At 44.7% G+C, this 13162-nt stretch overlaps 1 protein-coding gene across 2 annotated transcripts in view; it reads right to left on the minus strand.

Annotated features, from left to right (window-relative positions):
- The window catches only part of BCL2L14 (BCL2 like 14), a 43621-nt gene that overhangs the window by 30275 nt on the left and 184 nt on the right, over positions 1-13162 (minus strand). For both annotated transcript variants that reach the window (XM_030805003.1, XM_030805002.1), the window contains exon 2: positions 11498-11548. The gene's annotated coding sequence lies outside the window, so the exon portion shown is untranslated. The remainder of the gene's footprint in view (positions 1-11497; positions 11549-13162) is intronic.

Here is a 13162-nt window from a genome sequence, read left to right on the forward strand (position 1 = left end):
GGGGCAGTGAGCTAGGATCATGCTATTGTAGTTTGGCCTGGGTGACAGAATAAGACTGTGTCTCAAAACAAAAACAAAAACCCTGTCTCAAAACAAACAAAACAAAAACAAACAATAAACCCACAAATGCATATAAGCAATAATAAAATCACATCACATAGTAAGGACTGCTGGAGTTCCGAGTTACATAACTAAACAATGTTGGTTGCAGAAACCATTTAGAATCCTGAAGAGTCTTTGTCACTCTCAGCGGTTCATGCCTGCAATCCCAGCACTTTGGGAGGCTGAGGCAGGAGGACTGACTGTGTCCTGGAGTTTGAAACCAGCCTGGGCAACATGGTGAGACCCCATCACTACAAAAAAATAAAAAGTTAGCTGGGTGTGGTGGAGCACACCTGTAGTCTCAGCTACTCAGGAGACTGAGGTGGGAGGATTGCTTGAGCCTGGCAGGGGGCCAGGGGGTTGAGGCTGCAATGAGCCATGATGGCACCACTGCACTCAGCCTGGGTGACAGAGCCAGACCCTGTCTCAAAAAAAAATCCTGAAAGGTTTTGGCAAGGCAACTATTAACACAGGGAAGGGGCAAACCCCACACGGAAGCTGAGGAGAGCAACTGTCCGCATCTCATTCAACTATGTTATCTCCACACCTAACAAGTTGGCCAGGGACAGATCACGATACATGTTAGATATTAAACAGCAAAAACAAAAACCACTTTTCTCCCGATTCTAAACATAGACAGGCTGTTGTAGAAAACTTGTAAAACAGGGTCATAGTAAGGATTGCCATAATGCAGTCATTCAGTGGGAAATGCTGCTAAAAATGTGGTGGACGTCCCTTCTTTTCTTTGAGAAAAAGCAGACACAGGACAAACTCTCTGCCCTCCCCCTCTCTACAAGGAAAGGCAGGATGATTCTTTTTTTTTCTTCAGACAGAGTCTCGCTCTGTTCTCTAGGCTGGAGTGCAGTGGCACAATCTCGGCTCACTGCAACCTCTGCCTCCCAGGTCCAAGCTATTCTCCCACCTCAGCCTCCAGAGTAGCTGGAATTACAGGCATGTGCCACCACGGCCAGCTCATTTTTGTATTTTTAATAAAGACGGGGTTTCAATATGTTGGCCAGACTGGTCTCCAACTCCTGAGCTCAAGATATTCGTCTGCCTCGGCCTTCCAAAAGTGCTGGGATTACAGGTGTGAGCCACCACGCCCAGCCATCATAACTTCTAATAAACTTATTTTGTAAATAAAATTTTTTAGTGGCTGCATCACTCCAGTGAATGATAGCATTAAAAATATTCAGCCAGAGGAGAATCACTTGAACCCGGGAAGCAGAGGTTGCAGTGAGCTGAGATCGTGCCACTGCACTCCAGCCTGGGTGACAGAGGGAGACTCGGTCTCCAAAAAATCAAAATCAAAATCAAAATCAAATCAAATCAAATCAAATAATTCAGCCAGGCAACTATTTTTAAATGTTTTGTTTGTCACTGGGCACAGTGGCTCACGCTTGTAATCCCAGCACTTTGGGAGGCCAAGGCGGGCAGATCACAAGGTCAGGAGATCGAGACCATCCTGGCTAACACAGCGAAACCCCGTCTCTACTAAAAATACAAAAAATTAGCCGGGCGTGGTGGCGGGCGCCTGTAGTCCCAGCTACTCGGGAGGCTGAGGCAGGAGAATGGCGTGAACCCAAGAGGTGGAGCTTGCAGTGAGCTGAGATGGCACCTCAGCACTCCAGCCCGGGCGACAGAGCGAGACTCTGTCTCAAAAAAAAAAAAAAAAAATAATGTTTTGTTTGTCTTCAAGTGCTTACTGTTACAAATAATGCTGCAAAGTATAGCTTTTCATCTTTGCTCACATTTTCTATTGTTTCCTGAGAAATGATGCCTGAGAGTGGAATTACTGGGTATGAATATTTTTGAAATGGTTATATATGCTTTGAATTCACTTTAATCTATGATTCTGGAATTGATTTATATCATCACTGGAAATATATCTTAGATAAAAATGGCTAAGAGTTTGAATAATATAGATAAAAAGCCCATCCTCAAGAAAACGTTGGGGTTTTTGCCCATCACTATGAGTAACCAAAGAAGACTTGAAAGGCCAGATGAGCAGATTTTAGAGTGGACACCAGATCACTTTGGGGCTATGGCATTTATCCTTGTTTTGATTTCAATGATGAAACTCAATGAAATAGGATCAGAGACGGAATGAAGCAACAAAAGGCTGCGACTTGTTGAAATGAAAGATTTGGGAAAAGGAGCAGAGGAGAAGCGCCATTCATTATGAAGAACATCTGTGAAGGGGTCAAGATGCCACTCCCCAAAGTACACCACTTTAACCTTAAGATCATTTTGAGCTGAAGGCAATGAAGATGAAGCAGACACAAGAAAAACTCTCAGCCAGGTGCAGTGGCTCACGCCTGTAATCCCAGCACTTTGGGAGGCTGAGGTGGGTGGATCATCTGAGGTCAGGAGTTCAAGAACAGCCTGGTCAACGTGGTGAAACCCGCCCGTCTCTACTAAAAATACAAAAATTAGCTAAGCATGGTGGCAGGTGCCTGTAATCTCAGCTACTCAGGAGGCTGAGGCAGGAGAATCACTTGAACCTGGGTGGCAGAGGTTGCAGTGAGCCGAGATTGCACCACTGCACTCCAGCCTGGGCAACAGAGCGAGACTTCGCCTCAAAAAAAAAAAAAAAAAAAAAAAAAAGAGAAACTCTCTGCTCCCCACGTCTGCCTACCACGGACAACAGGAAGATTCTCAATCACTGGAGACAACTCTGGTGCCCCCCACCCCACCCTTTTTTTTTTGAGACGGAGTCTCGCTGTCACCCAGGCTGGAGTGCAGTGGCACGATCTCTGCTCTTAAGCAGCCCAGAGATGGCACTGGAGGAACCTACATAACCAACCTCACTAAGGCAATCTTTATCTTCCATTACTTTTCCCATCTACCTACCTTCCCACAGTTTGCCACCTCCAGAAGCCTAAAGCTCTTTCCCTTTGTCTTGTCACTTGTTTTTTTTTTTTTTTTTTTGAGATGGAGTCTCACTCTGTCACCCAGCCTGGAGTGCAGTGGTGCGATCTCTGCTCACTGCAACCTCCGCCTCCCGGGTTCAAGCAATTCTCCTGTCTCAGCCTCCAGAGTAGCTTAGATTACAGGTGCATGTCATCATGCCCAGCTAATTTTTGTGTTTTTAGTAGAGACAAGGTTTCTCCATGCTGGCCAGGCTGGTCTCAAACTCCTGACTTCAAGTGATCCGCCTGCCTCGGTCTCCCAAAGTGCTGAGATTACAAGCGTGAGCCACTGCACCCGGCCTGTCTTGTCACTTCTTTACAAATTTATTTATTTTTTTAAAAAGTGCTCTATTGACCACTCCCTTGAGTTACTCATCGTTGAGCGATCCTGTGTGTGTGCATGTGTTAATAATAAACTTCTGTTTGTTTTTCTTTTGTTAATCTATCTTATGTCAGTCTAATTTGCAGGGCCCCAGCCAAAAAACCTAGGAAGGTAGAGGAAAAATAAATTTTCTTCTCCCCTATACCTGTAAGAAGATCCTCTAATTTGTGGTTTGAGTGAAGGCAAAATAATAGAAGGATTGAAGTGATAGTGCTGTGTTGCTATAACTGGCCTGGCCAGAGATGAGATGGAAGACGTTCTTAGTACAGAGATCACATCCTGCACCAAGGCAGGAGGTAATTGTGATAGGAGATCTGACTACCATGACATCCATGGAAGACTCCTGATAAACAAAGGTCATTTCGCACTTGATGCTAATATCATCTCTTAAGTCAAAGGAAGCCACAGTGATAAACATTGTTCTATCCTTGCGTTTGGCTGACAAAGAGGCATGGTTGGTCTCAGAAGCAATGGGAACCTTGGAGAAAGAATGTTCATCTTACTGTAAAATTGGAGATGGCTGAGAGAGAATTCTGAGCCTAGCTGGGCAAAATTTTTAGAGTAAAGATAGGCATGCTGTCATGGCCATGTCTCCAAAGAGCCCTAACAATAATAGTTCTTATTTTAGTGAGTCCATGCCAATTATTAACTCAGCTGTGTAGTAGGCACTACAGTTATGCCCATTTTACAGATGAAGTAACTGAGATACAAAAGAGTTACGTAGGTGGGATATGGTGGCTCACACCTGGAATCTCAGCACTTTTGGGAAGCAGATTGCATGAGGCCAGGTGTTTGAGACTAGCCTGGGTAACATAGTGAGGCCCCATCTCTACAAAAAAAGAAAAAAAAAAATCAAAAAAATTAGCCAGGTATGGATGGAGGCTGAGGTGGGAGGATCACTTGAGCCCAGGAGTTCAAGGCTGCAGTGATCAAACCACTGCACTCCAGCCTGGGTAACAGAACTGTCTCAAAAAACAAACAGGCCACAGATGGTGGCTCATGCCTGTAATCCTAGCACTCTGGGAGGCGGAGGCAGGTGGATCGCTTGAGGTCAGTTTCACGCGCGTCCGTGTGAAGAGACTACTACACAGGCTCTGTGTGAGCAACATGGCTGTTTATTTCACCTGGGTGCAGGGGGGCTGAGTCTGAAAAGAGAGTCAGCGAAGGGAGATGGGGTGGGGCCGTTTTATAGGATTTGGGTAGGTAAAGGAAAAAGGGGGGTTGTTCTCTGGCAGGCAGGAGTGGGGGTCACAAGGTACTCAGTGGGGGAGCTTTTGAGCCAGGATGAGCCAGGAGAAGGAATTTCACAAGACAATGTCATCAGTTAAGGCAGGAACAGGCCATTTTCACTTCTTTTGTGGTAGAATGTTAGAGAACAGCCTGGCCAACCCCGTCTGAAACCCCGTCTCTACTGAAAATACAAAATTAGCCAAGTGTGGTGGCACATGGCTGTAATCCCAGCTACTTGGGAGGCTGAGGCAGGAGAATCGCTTGAACCTGGGAGGCGGAGGTTGCAGTGAGCCGACATCGTGCCACTGCACTCCAGCCTGGGCAACAGAGACTCAGTCTCAAAAAAAAAAAAAAAGAGTCTGGGCACAGTGACTCACGCCTGTAATCCCAGCACTTTGGGAGGCCGAGGCGGGCAGATCACCTGAGGTCGAGAGTTTGAGAACAGCCTGGCCAACGTGGTGAAACCTCGTCGCTACTAAAAACACAAAAAAATTTAGCTGGGTGTGATGGCGCACACCTGTAGTCCCAGCTACTTGGGGAGGCTGAGGCAGAAGAATTGCTTGAACACAGGAGGTGGAGGTTGCAGCGAGCCAAGATGGAACCACTGTACTGCAGCCTGGGCATCAGAGACTCCATCTCAAAAAAAAAAAAAAAGAAAGAAAAGAAAAACAAACAAACAAAAGACTTAAGTAAAATTGCCCAGGGTCACACAAGCACATGAGGCAAAGTTGGAATTTGAGGGAGCCCAGGCAGTCTGTCTTTAAAGCCCATGACGCTAACCACTAAACCTGACCATCTTCTTCACATGGTTCAGATGCAGCCCAGTTTGTTGATGTTCTTCACCTCTTTTCTGGACTTGCTATTACTGCTTTTTGACTTTGGTGTAGGGAAAAATGGAAAGATTTGCAATGGGCAAAGAGATTAGTGGATATCCTTTCAATGGAATGTTAGAGCCTTTGGGGATTATCTGATTTTATAGAGATATGCTTATTTATTTGCTTTTGATTATGCTATTTTACAACTCCTTAGAAACAAGTTAACATATAGAAAACTGATAGTAATGCAAATAATTCCTTGCATATTAAAATGCAAATAGTCTCCCACGGAATGCCATTGTTTATTATCCTGTAGATATTAACCAGTTTTTGCAGTTTTGCCTGTTTGTAAATTTATTTCTGTATTTCTTTTTTTTTTTTTTTTTTTTTTTTGAGAGGGAGTCTCGCTGTCACCCAGGCTGGAGTGCAGTGGGGCGATCTCGGCTCACTGCAAGCTCCGCCTCCCGGGTTCACACCATTCTCCTGCCTCAGCCTCCCGAGTAGCTGGGACTACAGGCGCCCACCACCACGCCCGGTTAATTTTTGTGTTTTTAGTAGAGACGGGGTTTCATCTTGTGAGCCAGGAGGGTCTCAATCTCTTGACCTCGTGATCCGCCCGCCTCGGCCTCCCAAAGTGCTGGGATTACAGGCGTGAGCCACTGCGCCTGGCCTGGTATTTCTTATCTGACTATAAATGTGTGGTAGTTGGAGTTTTCTCCTTTGAGCTGGTTTTAATATTTTGCTGGCTCCAGTTAAATGAGTTAAATAAAATATTTGCCACATGTTCTTTTATATCATATGAGAGTCATGATTTTCCCCTTAAAAAATAATCTTTAACGTTGGTTAAATCACTTAAATTATCTGGACCTCAGGTCCCCTTCAGGCTCTTTGATTGCATGCTTAATTGATTGAGATGCATCTAGCTAGAGATCTCAAGGTTCTGTTATTGATTGTGTTTTGTTTTTGTTTTGAGATGGAATTTCGCTCTTGTCGTCCAGGCTGGAGTGCAGTGGCACAATCTTGGCTCACTGCAACCTCCGAGGTCTTCCAGGTTTAAGCGATTTCCCTGCCTCAGCCTCCTGAGTAGCTGGGATTACAGGTGCCTATCACCACGCCCAGCTAACTTTTGTATTTTAGTAGAGACAGGGTTTCACCATGTTGGTCAGGCTGGTCTCGAACTCCTGACCTCAGTTGATCCACCCACCTCGGCCTCCCAAAGTGCTGGGATTACGAGTGAGCATGAGCCACCGTGCCCAGCCTATTGACTGTGTTTTAATCAATGGCTCAGTTATTTACAGATAACACAGGTAACAATAGAGCATAGTATTTAGGGCTCAGGCTCCTCAGGCACAGTCTTGGAGTCAAATTCTGATTCTGCTTCTTACTATAGATGAGGGGTTTAGGGAGTGATCTGGAGAAAGAAGCAAAAAGGATACTTGATTGCCAGGCTAAAAAGGAAGCTGTTGGATAAGCTCTCACTTTAAATGTATACAAATAGTGCCCACAGGAGATGTTAAGGAAAAATTTACTCTTGACACTTGTTAAAACGGTAAGGCAGATTTTATCCGGGACTATCGCAATTGGTGTAGGGACCACCGCAATAGGGTCTTGCAGTCAGGGAGAGAAACTGGGCTCAACTCTGAATGCAGCAGAGGCAAGTGGGGATTTGTAACCAAGGAGTCAGGTGGGGTCAGTGGGTGGAAAATTACTAAGGGGAAACATTGGGAGTCAGGGGATTCTGGCCAAGTTGACCTACTGCTATTTTTGCTGAAGACCAGGCAGGGTGATCAGACATCGCCTGGGGGATGATGAGGGATGAGGAATTTGATCAGATTTTGAGGGTGATCAGATATTGGGGGTGGGGGCGTGCCCAAGGATGGGGCCTAATTGGGCTCAGAGGAGCCTGACTCAAGTTTGGTCAAGGACCCAGTCTTTGTCTGTGGCTGTGAAAACACGAATATGAAAGGGTGTCATAGGCCTGAAATAAGAGCACTGGACTGAACGGAGCTTCCTGAAAATGTTAATAACGGAAGAAGGGATCTTTCTGGTTTATTCTCAACAACAGAAGGCAGAGACCAGGCAGAACCGCTGAGTCCATTTGACTTCTGTATTCTCTACCAAGGAAAACAGTCTCAGTTGGAAATGACTGAGAGAAGTTGAAGTGTTCTGCCTGTGAGGAGAGGGCACAGGTGTGTTTTGCAGCTGTAAGTGAACTCGGGCCCAGAGTAGGGAGACCTAGGGCCATCACTGAGTGGTATCCGAGGACTGCAGGTGGCTTGCACTGTTTCAGCAAGTTGGCGGGTCTCAAAAACCCTGCATTGATGTTAATTCCTGCAAAATCTGAAACTGGGGTATTAAATGGATGATTTATGAACCGTTAGAATGGTGAGTTTCTTGTGTTCCTGGAGAGTAGATCAGCACAAACGAATCCCATCTCCCACGGATCAGGGGTGTCTTTGATGAAGTGCACGTTCACTCCAGCGAGGCTTCTGACAACGATCTCATGAGATGCATGTGAACGAGTTGGAGGATTGCTGGCTAGATGAAATTGTAATTACAAAACTTTTCAGATGGTTTCCCACGTATGTGCACTTGAAGTGTGTGTTGATGGAATGAGGGTCTTGACCTTTCTGCATTGTTTACTTTTGCATCTCCTCTCTTTTCTAGATGTGTGAGTGGGAGCAAATTGTTCAACCTCTCCAGCCCTCAATATTTTGTGAAAAATGCCTCAATCTCTAACTGTTTATGACTCTGAGTAATTGGTTCATACACACCTGGAGGGATGCCATTTTCCTCTGAATTCTCTCCCTGATTCTGTTTCATCATTTTTCTTTTTCTTTTTTTTTGAGATGGAGTCTCACTCTGTCGCCCAAGCTGGAGTCCAGTGGTGTGAGCTCGGGTCACTGCAACCTCTACCTCCTGGGTTCAAGCGATTCTCCTGCCTCTGCCCCCTGAGTAGCTGGGACTGCAGGCACGTGCCACCACGCCTGGCTAATTTTGTATTTCTAGTAGAAACGGGGTTTCACCATGTTGGCCAGGCTGGTCTCGACCTCCTGACCTCGTGATCTGCCCGCCTCGGCCTCCCAAAGTGCTGGGATTACAGGCATGAGCCACCACGCCCGGCCTGTTTCATCATTTTTCATGATTGACTTAGATAATAAGTGTGTAGAAGATGTGAGGATGCTGCAGAGAACATAGATAAAAGTTCAGGCCCTGGAGTCAGATAATCCTAGGTATGAATCTTGGGTCAGTCCCTTCCTAATTGGATTTTTTTTTTTTTTTTTTTGAGATGGCGTCTCACTGTGTCGCCCAGGCTGGAGTGCAGTGGCACGATCTTGGCTCACTGCAACCTCCACCTCCCGGGTTCAAGCAATTCTCCTGCCTCAGCCTCCCAAGTAGCTGGGATTACAGGCACCCGCCACCATGCCTGGCTAATTTTTTGTATTTTTAGTAGATATGGGGTTTCTCCATGTTGGCCCGGCTGGTCTCGAACTCCTGACTTCAGGTGATCCCCCTGCCTTGGCCTTCCAAAGTGCTGGGATTACAGGCATGAGCTACCGTGCCAGCCCCTAATTGGATTCTGAGCAAGCTTCTTAACTTCACTAGACTTGGTTTCCTATCCTATTAAGTGAGAATAATAATAATATTTAACTTTCTGTAAAGACTAAATGATTATATGAGGTATTACATTAAACAAACAAACACGTAGCAGGGTGTCTGGCACAAAGTCAGGGCCCCCATAACGGTCAACTGTTTTTGTTTATGTTATTACTAAGCTGGGAGAGGTGACATTAGGTAACATATCATGTTTCAAAATTATTGTAGGGTGAAACTATGAGCTAAAACCTGGAATTTTATAGGGTTCAGTGTAAAACCCAACATTTAGGTTGAACTGATCAGCCGCACGTGAACAGAATGGGAGAGACCTGGCTTAAGAGTGGCTCATGTCAAAGGCATTTAGGGGTTTTTAGGTGATTGTCAGTTCCACTTCAGTATGCGGTGGCTTCCAAGGAAGTCAAATCGTCTGAGGCTGAGTTAATGAGAATGCAAAAGAAGTTATAGTGCTGGCTGGGCGCGGTGGCTCACGCCTGTAATCCCAGCACTTTGGGAGGCCAAGGGGGGTGGATCACCTGAGGTTGGAAGTTTGAGACCAGCCTAACCAACATGAAGGAACCCCATGTCTACTAAAAATACAAAATTAGCCGGGTGAGGTGGCGCATGCCTGTAATTCCAGCTACTCGGGAGGCTGAGGCAGGAGAATCGCTTGAACCCAGGAGGCGGAGGTTGTGGTGAGCTGAGATTGTGCCATTGCACTCCAGCCTGGGCAACAAGAGCGAAACTTCGTCTCAAAAAAAAAAAAACAAAGAAGTTATGGTGCCATTGTAACCTTGTCCTGGTGCAGACTGTGTCCCCTGAGCTGTGTTCAGCCCTGCCCTTGTGTTTTTCGAGGAAGAAAAGCAGGGAGTGAGACTACTTGCCTTCAAATCCCAGCTCTGCTATTAGATTAGCCCCATGGACTTGGGCAAGTTATTTAACCTTTCTGTGCCTCAGCTTTCTAATTTGTAAAATGAGAATAATAAAAATTGTATCCATCTCACAGGGCTGTTATGAGGATTCAGTAGGATGTAAATGTAAATATGTAAGGTGTTTCCAAAGGTGTTTGGCTCACCCACGTGCTAGAGAAATGGTGGTGGTTGTGCTGGTGGTACCATCATCATCATCATTCTAACGACATTGTCCATGTCCCCGAGGGACCTGATCAGAATGGTGATGGGTGCTGCCTCAGTGAAACAAGAATACTGAATTCATGAACCATCTTGCTCTTCTACCACCCCTACCGCAAACACACACCTCACTCCCTTGATATGGGCAGGCTTCTCACTTTTAGGCTTTGGCCTAAGTTGGAATGCCCAAATGTACACTCCTTTTGGTCTCTATCACTAAACTTTAGAAATCATCTCGTTCAGGGCTCTCATTTTAGATATGCTCAAGGTCCAATAGAAACTAAGAAACCAAGGTCCTGATCTAGCAATCCCACTTCTGGGTATTTATCCAAAGGCATTGAAATCAGTATGTTGAAGAGACACCTGAACTCCCATGTTCATTGCAACACGATTTACAACAGGCAAGATATGGAATCAATCTAGGTGTCCATCAACAGATGAATGAATAAAGAAAATGTCGTCGGAAATCAACATGGCACATGGATACATATGTAACAAACCTGCACATTGTGCACATGTACCCTAAAACCTAAAGTATAATTAAAAAAAAAAAAAAGAAAATGTCGTATATATACACAATAGAATACTATTCAGCCTTAAATAGGGGTGAAATCCTGTGACTTGGGACAACATGGATGAATCTGGAGGACATTACACTAAGTGAAAGAAGCCAGGCACAGAAAGACAAATATTGCATGATCTCACTCATAGGTAGAATCTGAGAAAGCTGATCTCACAGGAGTAGAGAGTACAATGGAGGTTACCAGGGACTGGGGTTGGAGGGGTGGTTGGGAAAAGCAGAGAGGTTGGTCAAAGGCTACACAACTTCAGTTAGACAAGAGGAATAAGCTTTACTGATCAATTGCACAGCACGGTAACTATAATAAGTAATAATGCATTATACATTTCAAAATTGCTAAAAGTAGATCTTAAATGTTTTTACTGCAAAAAAATGGTAAGTTTGTGAGGTGATGGATTTACTAATTAGCCTGATTTAATCATTCCACATTGTAAACCTGTATCAAAACATCAAATTGTACTCCATAAACATATATCATTACTACTTGTTAATGAAAAATAAAAATAAAATGAAAAACAAAGGAAAAAGAAAAAAACCTCAAAAAAGAAAAGGAAAACAAGGTCCTCAGGCCTGTCCTGTTTTCTTTCCACTCACCACCCACCTATTTCTCACATCTGATTGTTGAAGTCTTTCCAACTCCAACTCCATTCCACTTCTTCTTAGAGCCTTTCCATTTCCCCCAAGGTAAGCTGGGCTACTCTTTCCTCATGCCTATACCACTGTAATTTGTGTGTAGCTATTACAGTACTTACGGTCTTTGTTTTAGTGTCCATCATCTATGCCTCTGTCTTCACCCTGTTTGCCTAAAGAGCAAGGAGATAATATTCACTTTAGGGTCCCACTTGGCACAAGCATGGTGCTTTGCATATATTAGACCATCATGAAATGCTTATTGAATTGGGTATTAAGATTGTGTAACGTGGACTATTTATCTTAGAAGAGAGAAGATTTAGGAGGAATGGAATTGACTCTCATGGAAGGATTCGATTCAGCTACCTAGTGCCAAAGAGCAGAATGGGGACCGGGGGCTGAAAGTCACCAGGGGGCAAATTTGATCCGGCTGTGTGGGGTGGATTCTTCCCAGTGACAATCATTTAATGAGGAGATGGGTGCCTCATGAGAGGTGAGTTAAGGTATTCAAGCAGAGGCAGGATGGCCACTGTCAGGAGTGGAGTAGAGGGGAACCCTCGGGATTCCCTGTTTATTAGCTGAGTTTCAACATCACTAGAAACCTCGGTGATGTTTTAGGGTCACACGTAGCTACAGACTACAGCAGACGCACGGGGTACCTGATGTGCGAACAGGGTTGAGACAGGCCTAGCACTGCCCAGTAGACCTGAGTCTGGCTTAGGTTCATTCTTGGCTCTTGCTAGTCTAGTCTGCAAGAAGCTGTACTCACAAAAAGCCAGCTCCTTTTCCCACCATCTCTATTTATTAAGCCCTCCCTCACTCTTACACACCCTGCTCACTGCTGTCTGGTGGCCCTACAAGGTCAATTTCACGCTAAACTTTACTACAGTGAAAAGTCCTGAGTTTCATCTAAAAGCATTTGAGGTGTCTCAAGTTAAATTCTAAAACCTTTCAGTTTAGCTTCAGTTTATGGTGCCATTCAACCCTTATCAAGCACTTCCCCCAAAAGGTCCTAAATCCATCCCTTATGCAAGCTTCCACGGGCTGCATGAGGCCCAGGATGGCTTTGAATGCGGCCCAACACAAATTCATAAACTTCCTTAAAACATTGTGAGATTTATGCATGGCCATTCTTTTTTCTTTTCTTTTCTTTTCTCTTTTCTTTTTTTTCTTTTCTTTTCTTTTCTTTTTCTTTCTTTCTTTCTTTCTTTCTTTCTTTCTTTCTTTTCTTTCTTTCTTTTTTTTTCTCATCAGCTATTATTAGTGTTAGTATGTTTTATGTGTGGCCCAAGATAATTACTCTTCCAATGTGGTCCAGGGAAGCCAAAGGATTGTAAATAGGCTCTTAGACTCGAAGCTATAGTTTTTATAGTTTTTCTGCCTATTCTATTTCCTTCTCAAATTATGGGTCTTACTATTCCTTTTCAATTTGGGTTCCAGGTCTACTCCTATAAGCTTCTGGCTAAAACCTTTCTGTTTTTGCAGACTGCTCACTAATGAGTAGGTCCCCCTTGGCATTTTGCTCTTAGGATCTGGTTTTCCCTATTTTTGAGGCTCTTTCAAGACTCCTGTCCAGCCTTTGCATGCCAGGGCATTGGTCGTGGCCTCCTATTGAACCCACCTCCTCCCAAGTCCATCTAGGTCTCTTTACAACACACTTTTGCTCCCTACCCTTGGCCCTGAGTATTTCTGCCCATCTGGCCTCATTCCTCAGGTTCTTGCTCAGGGAGCTCAGTAGAGTATCTGCCATATATCAGCCTGATACACGGATTGTCTCCCAAGCATCT

Source organism: Nomascus leucogenys, chromosome 23 (assembly GCF_006542625.1).
Source record: "Nomascus leucogenys isolate Asia chromosome 23, Asia_NLE_v1, whole genome shotgun sequence".
NCBI classification, from domain to species: domain Eukaryota; kingdom Metazoa; phylum Chordata; class Mammalia; order Primates; family Hylobatidae; genus Nomascus; species Nomascus leucogenys.